At 32.7% G+C, this 16,855-nt stretch overlaps 1 long non-coding RNA gene across 2 annotated transcripts in view; it reads right to left on the bottom strand.

Annotated features, from left to right (window-relative positions):
• Positions 1-9,471: 9,471 nt before the first annotated feature.
• Positions 9,472-16,855, bottom strand: part of LOC120612575 (uncharacterized) — a 382,790-nt gene continuing 375,406 nt past the window's right edge. The window contains exons 8-9 of one of the 2 annotated variants that reach the window (XR_005655495.1): positions 10,342-10,414; positions 9,472-9,702 (exon numbers count right to left, since the gene is read on the bottom strand). This is a non-coding gene — a long non-coding RNA (uncharacterized LOC120612575). Of the gene's footprint in view, positions 10,415-16,855 lie in introns of both variants that reach the window. The other variant, XR_005655496.1, reaches the window with a different exon arrangement.

The raw sequence follows: 16,855 nt of genomic DNA, 5'->3' as shown, positions 1-16,855 counted from the left end.
ATCATAAGTTCTTTTAGCTTCCTTATCTTACATCCAATAAATAATGTACTTATAATTTTACTTCTCAACTATTTCTTGAAAATATCTCTTCCTTAATATTTCTATTACCAGTTATGATTTATGGCCTCATCATCTTTTGCCTGAACTATTACAGAGATTGCTAACAATGATCGTAGTCTTATAACAAAAATTTAAAGAGTACAATATAAACAGAAGTATCTAACTATGACTTAAGATCAAAATTCTTTGCTTAAAACATTCCTGTAAACTCCCATTGCTTATAGTATAAATTCAATGACCTTATTAGGGCATACAAAAGTTTTCATGACTTGAACCTCCTCAACCCAACCTACTTTTATGTCTTATATAAAAATAATAGCAAAATACTTATAGCTGGCCACCATACTATTTTACAGTTTTCTGCTCTTATCTATTATTTTTCCTAGGAGGCTATTCTCACATTTCTTGATCCAGGTAACTTCTATTCATCTTTCTATTCTTTTTGAAACCTCGTCCTATTCTCCAGCTTGGGACAAGAACTCCTTTTTTATCTTCCAAAGACCTTGAACATATTTCAATGTATTCATTAAAACATTTCAGCCAAAATTATCAAAGAATCCAACTAAAGAGAGTTCATTCAGTATGGTTCATTATATCCCATAACAAGATGACTGGAATACAGATGTTTCAGATTTGATTGGTGGCTTAGTATTGTCAGTACCTGAGTCAGTTTTTCTGCAATTCTCTTATGCTTAAGAATGTTGCCATAATTCTAAACCTCATATGATCATCCAATTATATTTAAGGCAGAAAGGAATTATAAATGGCAAATGGATAGGTAAACAATAGAACCTGTCACATGTGACATTGACATTTCTGTTCATATATCTATCTTTCCCATACTTTTGAAACACTTCAAGAATATATTCCTAATGTTCATCATTATGTCTATCATACAAACTTAATGTTTATCAAACTGATCTAAAAAAATATTTCTGTATCGGTAAGTACAAGCTATCTGTATTAATTTCCTAAGACTGCCATAACAAAGTACCACAAACTAGATGGCTTACAACAACAGAAATGTATTCTCTCATAGTTCTGGAGCTTAGAAGTTGAAAATCAAAATATCAGCATGACCATGCTCTATCCAAAAGCTCTAGGAAAGAATTCTTTATTGCCTCTTCTAGCTTCTAGTGTTTGCTAGCAATCCTTCGCATAACTTAGCTTATGGGTGCCTCACTGCAATCTCTGCTTCCATCTTCATTTGGCTTTCATTCCTGTGGGTTTGAGTCCTCATGTCCAAATTTCCCTCTTTTTGTAAGGACACTAGTCATATTGAATTTAAGGACAACCCAAATCCAGTACGACTTCATCTTAACTTAATTATATATGCAAAGACCTTATTTCTAAATTAGGTTACATTCATAGGTTATAGGTAGACATAAAATTTGGAGGAGCATTATTTAACCCAATACATCATCCATGGACCTATTAAAGGTACTTTAAAGTTATTTAGCCTACAGTTTCTCTTTGCATCCACATCATTTTCCATGCTAAAACAAAATAGGAACCCTCAGATAATATACCGAGCCATTTTCTTGATTTGATTGGAAGTTTCTATGTCAGTTCAAATAATTTTGCATTTGATCAAAGTCATGATTTGCATATTATACTACATAAATCATCAGGATAAGGGTCTATAGGAGCAGAAGCCTTTAAAGGAGCTTCAGAATTCAGAATACATAGTTAAATACGTTGATTTACTATTAAAGAGACTAGTCATTTTTAGTTTAGTTATATTAGCATTTACTGAGCATTTGTTAGATATTCGACACTCTGTTGAATAATTCATAAATGAAAAGGAACAAGACGGGGAAAATGGGAAAGAAGAGAGAGCATACAATTTCAACACTGCCTGATAAATGCTATGAAATATCTAAGAAATCTACCAAGCATTAAGAGAGCTTAAAGAAGGTATCCCAAAAACGAGGGTTTTGTTTGGGAAGGAGAAATAGAGAAGGGTATTCCAAGCCAAATGAATAGCATACATAAAGTCTCTGTTTGCACTGGAAGAAACAAGGAGTGTATAAGTACAGAACACACAGTAGAATAAGAAGAAAAAAGGGAGAGTAGGAGATGATGCCTAAAAGTAATGAGGCCACATTAAGCCATACTTGTGAACAGTAACTCCATTTTCTACTCAATAAACTGAGAATATCTGATCTTCTTTTTTTCCCTGTGTATAAATAATCTGGAAAATGAAAGCTTTGTAGAGATGGCTTCCAAAGTTCGAAGGGAAAAATAGTTTTGCTAATCATCTACTATTATAATTACAATCCTTGGTTTTAGTACATTTCTCAAACATAATTTCAGACTACTTTTACAAACAATGTTCTTTATTCAAAAACACCCTAATGGCAATCTATTTGCAGTACAAGTACTGAGCAGCAATATAGTAAAATTAATAACATCAACTTTCAAGACACTACATTTGATTCCCAATTCAAACAACAGAAACACCCACTTGTTTATTTTATTTGATACCAAATTTGTTTAAATAAATCTGTCTTCAGTATTTAAATGAAAATAAGTAGATCTGAGGTATCAATGTCATAACAAATCAAACAAGACTTGGGTAATAAATATGGAATTTACACACTTTGGGTGAAGCCAATATGAAGAAAAAAGTTATCCTATCATTTTAGATATTTTTTCCAAATTCTGCAATAAACAGTAAAATTTTATAATCATATTTTATTTATTACAAGTAAGCATCCTACATCTTCTAAATGTTTAATAGACTAAGCTCCACAGTGAACCTACTTTAATAAAAAGACTAAAAATGTACAGAGGATCTATAAGCCTTCCTGCAATAATACTGATTAAAACTATCAGGTTGTAACAAAAATGTTCTGTGCAGTCAGAAAAAAATAATAAAATATGTCTCATATAGCTGCTGGCAAAGTAAAAAGAAAAAATATGAAGGATTAAATAATTAAGTGACTTATCTTTTGTTTTGAGCAACAATATTTTCTGTACCTCATAGAAACAACAATGAAAAAATATTATTAGCTCTGGTTAAAAAGTTAGAAAAGTGATGAAGCTTAATTATCAAATTTAAATCTCCCCCATTGACTAAAACCAAAAGAAGTATAGACAGTTCATATGTAGAAATATAAATTTCCAATTCTTACTTCAAAATTAAACTATTTTAAAGAAGGATTTACAATGAACAGTTTTCCCACTAAGCTGATCTCTGTTATTCAAAAGACTTGGCACTTCTACCACAACATCGTTTCCAGTTTTAATTTATATGGAGTCCCTCTCCTTTGTAGCAATTAAGGTGGCTGGTGGACTTGCAAGCATGGGAGCTTTTCTTTGTTTTATCCAAATTTCAAAAAAAAAAAAAAGTTTGGACTTTTTCTTGCAAAGAACGTTAATATTAAAAAAAGTTGGCATAGAAGAAACTGGTAGTGAACACGATGAGCTTCCTCCGATACGATACAAAGTAATCTTCTTTCTCATAAAAACGTGAGTTCTTCTAACACACTAAATTACTTAAATATCATGGGGATTAGAATTTCTCATTCACCTTGGATGAATCTTATACAAGTGTCTCATTGGTGTGGTAATGTAGCAGATGGCCCTGAAAGCATGCCTAACCAAGTCTGGGACAGCTGATTAAAGATTTTAAATAATATACTTAAGGTCCAATATACACCATGCATTATGAATTCTATTTTGAGAAAGTACTTTGTATAACTGTGTTCTTCTTTCAATTTGGAACCAATGTTTGCTTTTTAAAATTCATAATTGTCCTTTGGGTATGTAGGTAATCATTATCTAGTAGAATAGGGCTATTCCATATTAATTAATTTTTATACAATTTTTAACTTTTTAAAAAGAATATGCTTTTCTTTTCTAATGAAAAATAACATATTATTGCTTCTAGAAAATAAATTTAAAATGACGCAGCAAATGAAAACAAAACAAACAAAATACACTCAGGCAGAGGGAGAAAAATTTGTCTGTAAAATGAAGACCACGAATAACAGTAATTTTATAAATCTCCATCTTAGTGTAAAAACCAAAAATGTTTTTTTAATCAGAATGTTTTAGTAAAAGATAGCATCGTAACTTTTTTCAGTAAATCAATTATTTTTTGCTAGCTTAAACAGAAGAAAATAAAACAAAATTTTAGATAAGTAGATCTACACATGAAATCAATAAAATAAGTGACTAGTTGGCATGATTGGCTTTGAGTTCTCACAAAAACATTTTTTCTTATATTTTAAAGATGGTTCAATGATATTTTCTTGTAATTAACTTTCCAAATGAGGAGTTGGCATCTGTGAGATTAACAAATTCATTACATTGACATCCTAGCTGTTCTTTACACACACCAAACCCATTCTTGCCCCAAAGTCTTTTTTAATTTCCTCTTTCCTATGCCTTAAACAAACTTCTCAGCTTGTTCCCTCATCTTCTTTCATGCTTTTAACTCATTTTTAATAAAGTGTCACTTTTTTAGTATGGCCTTCCTTAGTACTCTATTTAAAATTTTAATGTCACCTTCTCTATCACCTTAAACTTCTCTGTTTTTTTTTTGTTCCTTCCTTTCTTTCTCCCTCCCTCATTCCTTCCTCCCTCCTCCCTCCCCTCCTCTCTCTTTTTTTCTTTCTTTCTCTCTTCCCTCCTCTTTCTTTTCCTTCTTGCCTGCCTTCTTTCTTTTCTTTTCTTTCTTTCTGCAATCTATCTCTATTGTTTTTTACTACCTTCCCTTATTTGAAGTCACAAATTTTTACCTGTTTTCTTTACCACTGTACCTATAGTACCTAAAACAATACCTGGCAAAGTGAACTCTGTGCCTATTTCTTCTTTACAATTCCAATTCAAGCCGCTAGCACAGAACTGTAATAGCTTTGGATTCTTTGGCATATCAATTGCCGGGAAATGCTATGCTAATATATATGGAAGCTTGCTGTAAACGTCTATGTAGTCCATTACTAATACATTAATATTTTCAAACATCATTGAATTAACTGAATCCCTAAAGGCAAAACAAAGGTATATTTCAATTTTTCAGAGACAAGTAATTTCTCAAACAAGTGGAAACTTGGTTCATATGTTAAAAGATAAAACATAACCTGCCACGTTTGGGTGATTTTTGAATACTTTGCCAGAATTATGTCTGTCCATGGAGACATATCTCTAGTAACCGAGACTGCTCTCTGCAAATTCTTCGGTGTAAAAATCAAAGCAATCCAGAAGGCCAGATCATGACTCTAAAGTATTATAAGGTAAAATGAATTAAAATGTCATATATCTGTAAATTTTCTAAAAAAATGAATAGTCAACTCTATTTGTGGCAGTGGAAAGAGAAAGAGAGGGAGTGCATAAAAGCAGAGCAGTTAAACTGACAATTCGGTATCATACAGGCCAAAGAAATCATTACTTAGCTGATTGTGTCTCCTTTTTTAACTGGTTTTATTAATCTTTATAAATCAGACTTATGAAAAAAATATTTTATAGAAAACATAGATCTCATGAAAACAAAATCTGAAAAGCCCGAGGTCTGTGAGTGTCCAAGTAGAAAAGATATCTCTAAATGATTTTCTTAAATCTCAACTAGGCCCTTTAAGGAAATCAGAAACATAATTCTAATACTTAACTCAATTTTGATTTTTAAATTCTTACTATAAGTTTAAAAGAACAAAGTACTTTAGTAAACAGCCATGTAATTTTAACATTAATTGTTATCAGATTCTTTTAGCAAGTTTTTTAAAGACATTTTTTCATACGTTTTTAAAATTAAAAATTTAATCTGATTACAGGAAGCCCTTCTATATACGACTGAAATAAGTAAAACATTTTTTGCTACTGTAATAAGGTAAGACAAAGTTGATGTGAAGGAACATGTACTCAGTAATACCCTGGATAGAGCAAATGGTTTCAAAATGCAAATTAAACTCGTATGTTTGGAATAATTTACAGGATTTTTCGGAATGAAGAAGCTTTTCAGTGACTAATGAACAATAGTTTAAGATGTTATGGGAAATTTAGAAAGACAAAAAGTGCTCTGATGTCAGATTTTATTTTCTGGTGACTTTGAATTAACAATGGTAAAGTAAATCTTTGTGTTTCAATCTTCTGTGGATTTTCAAATACTCTAAGAAAAGTTATTAGTAGAATTAGATAAATTTCTGTTTTCATATGTACGTTTCTCTTCCTTTAATATGCTAAAAATGAGTAGCATTTTTATTTCAATGCATCAGAATTAAAATATATGTTTAATAGGGATTTTAGTCAGTTCTCAACAAGATCAGACTATAAATATTTCTCATGCTAATACTACAACAAAGTGGAATATCAGAATGAGAAAGGTAACTTTCAAGCAGCAGACCACAATTATAGGGCATACAGATGAGGGGTCAAAGCAAGCAGAAGTTAAGAAACTGGTCTAAAAGGTAGCTGAGAAAACTGTGGTCAAACAGAGAAGAATTAGTTCAAGAGTTTGGTGTGGTGTGGGAAACACCATTACATAAGGAGGGATTCCAAAATATAGGGACCCAGAAGAAACACCAGTTACAAACAGAGGGCAAAGCAACAAGTTAAGAATATAAAAAAGGGAATTGGGAAAGAAGATATGGGTCACTTGGGGGTTGAGAAATACTACAGAAAATTTCTATTCAGTTAGCTAATATCTTTTTTAGGTTAATATAAATCTAGTTCCAAAATTCCCAGAAATTGGTAAGTGAAGCAGTTAGGTAAATCATTGAGGACAAGACTGTATCATAATCTTCTATTTAATCTCTAGGGCATACTTAACACCATGCCTACTATATAGGTAGTGCTCAATAAATGCCTGTCAAATAAGTGACACTAACCATGGACTTCTTAATGTCAGAGTCTATCTTATACAGCACTACATTACTCACAGCCTCAAGCACTATGCTTTTCACAGCTCAGTGACTCTTTTCTACAGGAATGACAGTGATGGCAGTCTTCAAATACTGTCATGAAAGATTAATTCAGAGGTTTTCAGTGTGTCAATCTGTCTCTAGTAGGCTCTGAAATTATTTACAAGGTTTGTAAGACCAACCCACTCTGATAGAGACTTTTCAATTCTTAGTCTCCTATTGAAAACGTGGTTGTCAATTATATTTATGTCTCACTGGCTCTTTAACACTAGGCTTATTTGTCATCCTGTTTATCAGATAATAAAATTAAACTTTAGAAAAACAATTTTCTTCCAATAAATTTTATTTTCTAATCCTCTTATAGTTGCCTTATACTTAAAGTTTTTGAATTCTAAAATTATATTAATTGTAAATAATTTTTCATATTGAAAAGTAATGGCACTCAAAAAATTAACCCAGAGCCATGTTCAAATACCTTAGCCCTCTGGCCCATTTTACTATGGCAGTGCTACAAAGCTGATGTTATGAGTCACGTACTCAATCATCACCTTAACCAATTATTGTCACACTTCACCCCTCATCCCAGCATCATTTAGCAGATATGTATTGTTTGCCATAGATGTCTTAGGTATAGAGTGTGGGTGAAAAGAGTAAAAACTCATTCTCACTACAGAAAAAAAAAGTGAATTTTCATTTATTTTCCACTGAATTCATCAATCTATTGATAGATTTTGGAATAAAGAAGGACTCAAAGAATTATAAAATAATAAAAAAATTTTTCTTCTAAATAAGTAAGTAATGCTATAGATGTTTGCTGTAAATTAGAAACATACTTTTACAGAAAGAAAACTGATAAACCTTGGGAAAGTTATTTTACAAAACTCTGTCTAGTTTGTTTATTTTACATTTTCTACAACAATGGATTTTGCTAGCCCAAGAATTACTAAAGAATCTTTCTTCTTCTAATATTCTAATATTCTTCTAATCACAATATTCAACCCAAATGTACAGTCATGACCTGCTAAAAACCCCTAATTAAGATGCTAAACGTCATCCCAGTTCTATTATCCTTTAATTCTTTACATCATTCTGATTTTTCTCTATGTCAAGACCTATGAGAAGATCTGACAGTAAGAGAGGTGCAGCAAGGTGACTGCATATAAAAGTCACCTTGTCTGCGTTGTGAGTATCCTTAGCTGGCCTGCACAAGCACGGCTTGCTGAGTGTTAGACAATCAAATATCAGACAACACTTTCAGTGTGCAATAAAGCACAGCTGAGCCACTTTGTAATATGAAAACAAATGATTCACTGGCAAATAAACTCAGAAAAATCGAATAAATCAAACCTGGCAGTACACTGTAAGTGGCTCAGATAGAAAAGACAGCACAACATGTCATATTGATTTTAATTAGCAGGTAGAGTGGAATGAAAAGAAATAAAGGGGAATTTCCTTTCAACCTTCATAACAAATAACAATGCTTTATCAACAAAAGGGTTTAGTACAATGATTAAGATTTGCTCCAGTTTTGTGAGGGCTATTTCTAAGGCATATAATCTAAGTTCATTCCTCTCTCTCTCTCTCATCTTCTTCTCTTTTAATACAGCTAGTTTGAAGTTGAAGTGCTGCACATAGGCATGTGGCTTGGAAGAGAAAAACAGTGCAGTGTATCTGGGTACTGTGGTTTGATTCTGTCCCCTCAAAATTCTTATGTTGAAATCTTAACTCTCAGCACCTCAGAATGTGACTATATTTAGACATAAGGTTTTTAAGGAGATAACTATGTTAAAATGAGGTCGTTAGGGTGGACTCTAATCAAATATGACTGGTATACTTACATGAAGAGGAAATTTTGACACAGTCACATACCGAGGGAAGACAATATGATGACACAAAGGAGACAACAATTTACAAGCCAAATAGAAGCCTAAAATTGATTTTTCTCTCACGGCTACAGAGGAAACCGATCCTACTGATATCTAATCTCAGACTTTTAGCCTCTCGAACTGTGGGAAATAAATTTCTGTTTAAGCTACCCAGTTTGTAGTACCTTTTTACAGCATTCCTAGAAAACTAGTACAATGGATTTCTGTAGGATTAACTCTTTAACCATCAACAGAGAGACTTTACAGTTTTTCTAACTGAGATGGTCTTAACTTGGGGGTCAAAGAACTAGTTTCTGATGCAGAGTACTTCATATTCTGGTGTAAATATTGAGCTGTTGAAGGCAATTTTGAAAACAAGGCATGTGACTGGCCTTCTGAATATTAGCTATACCCTGATTCTGGTTTAATATAGCTTTGGGAAAAATCTGGAAATTTAAACTTGCCATTAACTAAAAAGGAGCATATATCCACATAAGTGACAAAATCCAAATTAATCTACTTCTAGAGAAATAACCAAGTAAGCAGAGAGTACTGTGGCAAATTAAAGATAAATGCAAATTTTTGCCCATTCCTACCGTCCTGAGGTGGAGATTGTTTCTCTACTCACTAAATATGCATGTGCCAATTGAGTATGATGGCAGTGATTTTATGCCAGTTCCAGCTTAATCTTTAATAGGATCGATGGCTTCTGCTTCCTCCTACTGGGAAGGGAGTCACTGTGTAAGAAATCCAACCACCCTGAGACTGCTACAATGTGAGAAGCCTACCTTAGCTACAAAGAGGGAGAGAACGGCCACATGAAGAAGTCACCAGACATGTGAAAGAAGGCTTCTTAGCTTTTCCAGCCAGTATAGCCATCATCTAAGGCCAAGGGAGTGAGAGAGCTCAGCCAACTGCAAGAATGAAGGTCACACATATATGGCATATATGGTCTTGAGTAAGCAATTCCAGCTAGGGAGGGCACAGCTGTCTGAACTATCCCCAGTGAGATCCTTGGCACCTTGAGGCAGAGGTAAGTGAGCCCCTCTCATGTTTCTGATGTTCAGACTTGTGAGTAAAATAAATGATTGTTGTTTTAAGGCAGTTAATTTCAAGGTAGATTGTTATACAAAAATAGGTAAGTGAAACAGTCTTAAATAAGGTTTTGGACGTTATGCAGACTTATTTAGAAATATGGATTTTATGTCACGTAGCCAAAAGAATATAAATAGATGTGGATCAAAAAGGAAGAGAGCTTCTGCTATGTCCAATAAATGTTGACAAATTATAAACTCCAAATAAGTGTGAATTTTTATTTTACTCAGTTTCACTCGAGTTCTGCAGTGTTAAACATAACTTTCAGTACTGCGGTGTTCCTCTAACATTACAGCTCTTCCATCAATTTGGGAACTTCTGTAAGACAAGTTCATGAATAGATCCGTTTGGTCCTGACTATAGCCTTTTGATCCTTGAGGGCAGAACAGACATTAGCTAGTCTAACTTTCTTATTTTATACAGTATAAATGAAGACTCAGATTATTTAAATGACTTACCCAATGTCATAGGACCAATCCTGGACTTGAGCAGGATCTCAGATCTCCTGATACCCAGAGCAGTGCACTCATTCTGCAATACGATTTAATGGAATTTCCAAATTATTAATGAAGATTATATTCACCTTTGTACCACAGTACCTGATTTTGAGATATATATATTTCCACTGTAAGAATTGTAAGAATTTGGAGAAGAGAGAAGCAATTCGTGTCTTTTATAATTAAAAAGAAAGCTTGTGTTTAAAATAGTCCTTGAAGGCTGATAAGATTTTTATAGACTGAGAATAGCTAAGAAGGGGAAGACGGGTAGTTGGGAAAGACTTTATAGAGATGAAGAAATGGCAGAACAATCTGCCTCAGGCTAGCTGAATGGGTGAACAGGAAGAAACCTGTCCCTGAATGAATGATAACAGATACTCTCTCTGTATGCAAAGTCACTGAGGCATCAATTTTCTTGGTGTTATTTGTTTAGAAACATAGAAGCTTGGGAAATGTACAGTAATACTATGCAGAAATTAGTCCATAAAGACTAAGAAAATCCCCACATTCTCTGCTTGGGACCTGGAAGACACCTGTTTGTTGATGAAATATCTGAAGTTTCTACCTAAGTCCCCCTTAAAGAAGTACCGTGAAGTGACATAAAATTAAAATTTTCCTATAAATATGACAAGTAACTTTCCTGCAGTGTCTGTATTGTTTTATGGATGAAGAGGCAACATCAGTTGGAATTTTTTCCTCCTCTGACATTTGTTGATTTTAATATCCATGACTGGTTTCTAGCAGGCTGCCTTCTATTCCATGTCTGAGTAAAAATAAGTTAATGATTAGGAGGCCATTAGTTGTTTGATCAATTTGTATGAGCCCAGCTGTTAGAACATTGAATATGAATTTAGATAAGGAGAAAAAATCAGTTTTATCTATCCAGGTCTTCATATTGTGTTGTTTTACCAATTATAGTTTATGGGAAAAATAAGATGGAGAAAAATTTTGGCGGTAATGAAGCAGCTGACAAAGGAAAAATGAGCATCGTTAAATTCTAACAGCATCTTGGTTTTCGAGCCTTTGTTCACAAATTCTGTTTTGTCTCTTTTGCTTTTCTCCTATCTCCGTCTCCTGATTATTTTATAATTTCCCTTCTTCTCCTTCAATTATGTAAAGTATCAATCACTATTTTTTTCCCTAAGGGATAGTGGCAATGGCTAATTGTTATTAGAATTATACTTTTCCCATTTAAACATTCTCTGAGAATTGCCCCATGTTTGAGTTAGCCTTAAATTTTACCAGACAACTCCTTATACAAAACATCCATACAAAACTCTCTAATAGAAAGAAAAAATAACATCAAATGAAAGTCTAAGCACATAACTTCATTAAAGATAGGTAGAATAGATCCTGTTGCATCCATAAAAAAATGTATTTAGTATGAAAAAGGCAGATGTGCATAATTCTAAGCTGCTATTGGCCATATTTACAGGAGAATTTTAATGTTATGTTGAATGATGTCCTCTATTCTAATTGAACAGTCTTACTGAGGTGTTGACTTTGGCCCTTGGGAGTTCTTACTGTGAATACAAAGCCAGTTACAATGTGTTTGCAGTCAAATATAATTACTGAGAAACACAAACATCATGTTTGCCATCCAAGACCTTTGCAACGTGAAACCCCAGATTAGCTTACACTGAAGGCCTTTTGAGTTAAGATCAAGCTGAAAAGATTTTGTGGGAAAGATGGTGTAGTTAACCAGATAGTGGAACCTGATACTAGATGTAGCTGGCGGCCCCTCTTACTCACAAGCACCAGCCAAAGTTACTACATGTTTGCCTCTTTAATATGACAGAAATGAGCCAAGATAAAGAAGAGGGTATTATCTCTATCTTTATCGTAATATCAGTTTTATGTTTAATATTTTGGTAGAAAGGATTAGGTGCATTTTCCAAGGAGAGATTTACACAATAATGAACTTAATCTGTGTTTAATAAGGCTTTTGTTCTTTTGTTTTCACTGTAAAATGGAAGTAATTTCAATTTGTCTGCACAGAGGTCTCTACTGGTTCACATCACAGTAAGGTAGCTATCAGCAGAGCTCCAGTCAGTAGCACACAGTGGAACACATCATCTCTGGTTGCAGATTGGGTTTAAAGCAGTAAAGCACTTCTTCCCTATCTGATAATGCCTGATACAACTGGGTTTAATTATACTAATATTTTACTAATCTCTGTAAAATCATACTCTTTACAGAAACACTCAGTAGTTTATATCCTATCTCATAATACTTACGTAGTATGCACAGGCTGAATTTCCATACTATTAGAGTACTTAATATGCTTGCCTTTGCAATATATATAGATACATAAAAATATCTCTGTGTGTGTGTGTGTGTGTGTGTGTGTGTATAAATGACCAAAATAAAATGTTCAAGAAAACATAAAATCTAGGAGCCAAAATCAAAAAATTTGAATGTATAAATATCTAAAACTTCTCTGTGAAAAAAATGATTGCAATACACATGACAAAGTAATATTGTTCATTTCTTTTTTAAATTAAGAGTTTGTGAAAATTACTAAGAAATTTTAGGAACCCAGTATAAAACCATGCAAAGGTATGAAAAAGTAGTTTATAAGAAAAAATAGAAGTGGTAAACACAATATGATAATATACTTCATTTCACTTATTAAAAAAGACATAAGTCAAAATTACATATTGTTTACATTTGTCATATTAGTCAAAATTTTTAAAGTTGATAATTTCTATTTTTTTCTGCACTTTTAAACGATATGTAGCACATTTGTTTAAGAGCACAGATTCTGGCTCTGGACTGCCTGAATTTATATTCTGGCTCCATTACTTGTTGGCAGAGGGTACTATGGAAGGTTAGTTATTGCTGCTCATTTTGGGGGACAAAACTCATACAATATATGTACAGAATAATTTAGTAATATTTATCAAAATTTTAAATGCCAACATCCTTCAATTCAACAACTAGTAAAAACTTATGATGTAGATTTGATAGAAAAACAATAATGACATATATAGAATACTAAGTGTAGCTTTCTTACTGCACAACCTAAATCTACTGTTAGAGAAAATGAATGGGAAAAAAATGTCTCATTAATAGGGGACTGTTTAAATAAGAAATTTTATATAATGAAATATTATATAGAAAGAGGCTTTCAAAAATGTGACAACTATTTGTGATATATAGAGAGTCCTAAGAAGTGTTATTAAAAGAAATAGTAAATGTGTAGGACAGGATACGTGCATGTTCACTTTTCTGTAAACAAAAGACACATATAAGCATAGTGGAAGGTGCTTATTTTTATCTGGAAGACTAAACAGCAAATTAGCCATTGTTACTTTTATAGACAAGGACTAAGAGGTGAGAGAGGTTTTTTTTTTCCCCCCATTATTTTATACCTTTCTTTAATGTCTGAATTTTCTAATCAGAAATGGTTGATACTTTTATTTAATTTTAAAATTATTAGAGATTATCTAGCAGAAAGGATTATAGGTCACCTTTTATTCTTTATAGCATTCCATGTTAAAAATATTTTAAAAGCAAAAACAAATCCACTAAGAAACTTAAATCATAAATTGTAAAAATGTGTTCTCTGAGAGTAGCACATTTATTATTCTCTCTTAGACACGTAATTCAGTCTTTTTAGTTTAAGTGTTCATAAACTAAAAATATATTATATGCAAAAAGAAGTATACTAAATTATATGTATACTCTTATTACAACTAAAAAGAATATTTGCAAAGTAAAAATCATTGCATTAAAATAGTCTTGTTTTTCTTCAATGATTTTACCACAGAAATATAAGAAAAATTGAAAAAAAGTGGTTATGTGTTTATATAATTTTATTGATATGTCTAAATTTAAACCAGTTTCTAATTAGAAAATCAATCAATGAGAAGAATTAGGCTGTTCTGATTATCACAGAAATTGAAATTAGAGATTATTTGATGAGAGGTGGGATCTCATATCAACCTCAGCATCCATGAAAATTAATCTAAACCTTTGTGGACCTTTGAATTACCTCTCTAGAAATCTTTTGTTTCTGGAAAAAGACTTTAAAAATGATTGGTCTCTATTCTTTTGATGAACTTTTAGTCAGTATTATACTTCGTTGGGATATCTGTATGTTGATTTTTCATTCTAGCTCATATGCTCCTAGAATAAAGCGGCACAGAAGTAGTAAAAGCGTGGACTTTGAAGCCACATTTACATGTGAATCCTGGTTTCTCATTTACTAGAAGCGATGTGACCATGAGTAGGATGCTTAACCTCTCTTCGCTTTTCTGCCTCATGTATAAGAAAAGATATATCATTAAACCTTTCTTATAGATTTTTTAGAGAATCACAAGAAACAATGTTAAAAAAAATTAAAAAGCAACTTACACAAAATATGTACTCAAAATTTCAAAACTTTTCTTTAGATATATTGATATTTTCTCAAAGTTTTAATATAAAACATAGTAGACACCTAAGTCATATCCTCCAAATGATAGAATTGGGGGAATCCAGAGAAATTATATATTCTCTGTTTTTAAGAAATAGAGTAAAACTATCTGTGATCAAAAGCAAACAATAAATGAATTCTTTTTTTAAAAACTTATTCCCAAAATTGCTTGTCAATTTAATAAAATAACTGAAGTTTGGATGAGATAAAAAAGCTATACTTTCTGCAAACTGGAAGAGAAATCTAGAAACCATAGCTCAGTGTAACAGCTGTCAATAAGTTTGCCATTCATACCCAAGCTCTATAGTGAATGCCATAAAATAGAAAAAAACAAAGGATGCTTTTACTTCTTCTTCAAAGCAATTGACTATAAACCTTGCACTAAAGTTGATAAACCATTCCTCGTAGTCTGACAAAGTTAAAGCTGGGGCGGGGAATGTCAAGAATTTATAGTACCAAGGGTGAGGGGCATGGCATTTTCAAAAGTAACTGTCTCAGTTCCTGATTTTATTGAAGCTGAAGCAACGGATTATGTGAGGTGGGAAGCACTGGACACAGAAGAAGTCATCCATGTCCTGCATGCTTTTCCTTTATTGACTGTTATCTAAAATAAATTCACAGCTTTTATTAGTTTTTATAATAATAATGAAGCAAGTTAAAGAACGCTAATGAAACCATCCAAATATCTGCTCTCCAAAAAATTTGACTGTATTCCGTTTGAGGTACAAAAACTAGAGCCTTCAGTGAATGGTTTACCTCAACTGAACACACCACTTCCACACAGATATTATTTAAATAAAGATTAATTCCTGTTTTCCAAACCAAAGAAAGGAAACAGTTGTCAATCGTAATGTGTTTATCATCATAAAAATATAAACAAATTGAAGTGTCTTCAAATCAGAACTTTGAATTGTTAGCTTTTGTTTCAAAATAAAAATTTGGTAAAGGTACAAAATTTTAGACTGAGTTGCAGTAATGTATTAAAGATCACTCTCTTAATCTTTTTATGATTGAACATTTACGCATGGAAGACTTCTCATTTATCAAAATAAGTATTACCTTGACCGCTTTCTTTGGAACTTCACTTACTCTTCTCCAGTAGTTCAGCATGTATAAGCTATTTTAATTTACTATTAATTACAGAAGTTAAATGTCGGAAGATAATCTGAAGATTATCTGTTCAGGACTATCAATTTCAGAAGGAAGAAATTGATCCCCAGAAAGTTAATCCTCACAGCTATCAGTGGTTTGGACAGGACCAACACTGAAATCAGCTCTCTCCCAGTTTTTGTCATTATCTCCTCCATCTCAGAATTTTATCTAATGCTTTGAGAAAGTTCTTTCAATTCTTTTAAGATCCAGTGTGCCATTTGGAAAAGAGGCGTGTGTAAGTCCAATGGAAAATACTCTAAAGCTCTGAATGCTAAGTAAATTATAGCCTGTCATTAATTCTTTTCTTGAATTTTGGGAACACATTTTTCCTGATAGAATCTCAGCAGGAACCAACCTGATTACATTAAGATGTCTAAGCAAGCTTCTGCCTCCAGGCCTAAAGAGTTACTCAGTAAATTTGGACAGAGCCAAAGAGGTGGGTGGGTAGATTTCACCTGAGGTAATCAAACACTTGTTTTAAGGAGAAAACTGTTAAGAAAGGTTAAAAAAAAAGACGGACTTTTAGTCAATATTGCAGTATTGTTTTTACAGCATTGAGTTAGAAAGAATGAAACAGAATCCTTACAAAATCTTTTAAGATCGTTGGAAAGATAATATCAAATGTATTACTATTTCTTGCTATTTCTTACAGTCGGACCCTCTTGTACCCCTCTGGCATCTAGGGTTCTAAGGAAGGATCCCTTCTTGCCTCTTAGTTTCTGAGTTTAAGTCTTTGGCATTCCTTGACTTACAGTTATATCGATCCAAACTCTGCCTCCACCTTCACATGTCTGTCTTCCCTGTCTGTCCATTTCTGTGTTCAAATTCCCCTGTTCTGATAAGGACATCAGTCATTGAATTAGGGCCCACCCTAATACAGTATGATCTCATCTTAACTTGATT

The sequence above is a fragment of the Pteropus medius genome, unplaced genomic scaffold (genome assembly GCF_902729225.1).
Source record: "Pteropus medius unplaced genomic scaffold, Ma_sr-lr_union100, whole genome shotgun sequence".
NCBI classification, from domain to species: Eukaryota; Metazoa; Chordata; class Mammalia; order Chiroptera; family Pteropodidae; genus Pteropus; species Pteropus medius.
The sequence above is the reverse complement of the archived record's forward strand: the minus strand, read 5'-3'. Positions and strand labels throughout refer to the sequence as shown.